We start from the raw sequence: 2,870 nt of genomic DNA on the forward strand, positions 1-2,870 counted from the left end.
ATGCCCATCGCCAACTCCTGCAAGGACTTCATATGATGCCAACTCTAAATCAACATACAAAGCTGCCAAATTTTCTATATATTGTAATCATTATTATCACATCTTGTAACAACTGCTTTAATGGGATCATCATTTCTAGCTAAATGAATACATGTTTACTTTTTTAATGTTACATAATGTTTACTGTCTATAACTGTATTATTTGTATTATCTTAGAACTGTAATTTTCTGGACATATGGACATTACTTGGACACAGTCACCTCTGATAAAAACTTAGTCTAAATCGTAATGTAGACATTTTTCTGTAAAGCTGAAACGTTGTATTGTGAAAAGCGCTATACAAATAAATGTGAATTGGTTGAATTGAATTGGGGCAAAGATCTATCACATAAAATGTTTCTTCTAGTTTTAGATCTGTGCTCAGATTTGACATGCCAAAGTCTGCAATCCAAATAGCAAATTGCAAGTCAAATATCTGAATTATGCTATAGGCTACTCTTATTATTATTATTATTATTATTTATTTATTTATTTATTATATTGCTTTTATAATATTATGTATCATTTTTTTAATCTAAGGATAGTTGATACCTTAAATAATAATAATTGAGAACTCATGAACGGTGTGATAAACTCTAAAAAATATACTAAAATGTTTTTCTAAGTAGAAATCTGCAGATAGATAAAACATTTTTTTTTCACATTTGAGGCACAATGCACTATTATCCAAAATAAACTCTAGTTATATGTTGAAAACTGTCCTGTAAAATTGTCCTTATAATGGGGACCACTTTTTTCAAAGTTTTGTTGGAACATCTGAAAAAAGAGAGGGATTAAACAAAACAAAGTTTCTGATGTCTCGTACTTTGTGCACTTGCCAGGTTGCCGAGTTTAGAAAAGCCTATTAGTTTACCAATAGAAGGGTTCGGTACCTGTTTTACAAACAGTAAATTATCTAAATAATTGTCACTTTTTTGACAGCAGTGTATTTTATACCTCAATTATCTTTTCTTATTTATTATTTATTGTAATATTTTGGACCACATCATAAAGTAAAACATAGGCTTTAGGGAAAAAATAACACTAACTAGTCTTTGATCCATTTCTTAAGCTCGGAGGAAAATCCTAAGAACTTGAAGTTTTGATTTCCAGTGACTTGTTTGTTTGTTTTTTGCACTGCTTTATTGGAGAAATCTAACAGAGTGAATACTGTTGATCTTGTGGGGGAAACTCTGTCACTCTGTGTAGAAGTTCTTGTTGTGATCTGATCAGAGCGGGCTGAAGTTGTTTTTATGGTGGCAGTGCTGCACTGTAGATTATTGTGGAAACTAGACACTTGCCTTAAGAGAACTAACAACTTGTCAAAACTGTGTGAAGGTTATATTTTATAAGTATGTAAGTGAGAAATGAGAGATGCTGATGGTAATGACAGTTATCTCCAGAGCAGTGCGAAGTGCTACGAGAAATCACAATTATGTGATATGCTTTCCACAGTACTGTGAATTTTTCTAGTATACCAACAGCTCGCTTGAACTGACGGCTCTCTCACTGCTAGGAGACTGACTGTGCTGTGACTCTCACTATACAAAGACTGTTAGTCTTGAAAAATAAAGTTTTGATTATTGCTATTTAATTTACATCTTAGCCAAGAGCCATCCATTCTGATATAAGGGCTCAATCTGAATGATAGTAGTTAGTGACCAATACACATTTCATTCATTCAATCGTTCGTTCGTTCGTTCGTTCGTTCGTTCGTTCGTTCGTTCCTTGTCCTTGGTTCTCCTCCTGACAGTCTGGATTAGAGGAACTCTCTCATGTCAACTCTGGATAGAGAGACAGTCTTTGAACATCTTCAGGGACGCTGCATTCTGGGACAGACACACAAACCACCCTGCCATTGACATGAGCGCTTCTAGCACACGCTGCTTCTCCAGGCATGCATGAACTCACTAACAAAAGCAGAATTTGTTTTCACACACTGCTGCTCGTGTCCTTTATTTTACTGCTTCTGAATGTTTCCTCATTTGCTTCCTGTCGCCATATGGTATTATTCTAATTTCAATTGGCTACTTAATAGATAGGACCTTTGTTTGCACTGAATGCAAAATTAGAAAGCTATGAAATCTTCTGTTGCACAAGGACAAGAACTGATGTTGCACTACTGCCAATCCATACACAATATTCTTATTGCATTACTGTCTTATTAGTACTTTTTGTAACACATTTGTTTAGGGTCCAATTCTCACTATTAACTAGTTGCTTATCAGCATGCATATTACTAGGATATTGGCTGTTTATTAGTACTTATAAAGCACATATTATTGCCTTATTCTGCATGACCATATTCTACATCCCTTTATCCTACCCAATACCTAAACTTAACAACTATCTTACTACCTATTCATAAGCAGTAATTAGGAGTTTATTGAGGCAAAAGTCGTAGTAAATAGTTAGTTAACATTGAGAATTGGAGAACTAAAGTCTGACCAGAATATATATATATATATATATATATATATATTATTTTTTTTTCTCTCTTTTGGTATTTTTAATCATAAGGTACTGATCAGTGTTATGGCCCTATCATACACCCGGCGCAATGTGGCACAAGTCTTTTTTGCTAGTTTCAGCCTGACGCAGTTATCATTTTCATGTCCTGTGCCACGTTGTTTAAATAGTAAATGCATTTGCACCCATCTGTTCGCCCATGGTCTGAAAACCAGATGTGTTCAGGTGCATTTTTGGGGCGTTGCTATTTTAAGGTGACTGAAATAGACTGCGCCATTGACCAACACAAATCTGGTCTAAAGTCAATGGCACAGTATATATATATATATATTTGTTAGGGTGCATTAGTAATATGCACCTA

Source organism: Phoxinus phoxinus, assembly GCF_949152265.1.
Source record: "Phoxinus phoxinus genome assembly, chromosome: 5".
Classification (NCBI taxonomy): domain Eukaryota; kingdom Metazoa; phylum Chordata; class Actinopteri; order Cypriniformes; family Leuciscidae; genus Phoxinus; species Phoxinus phoxinus.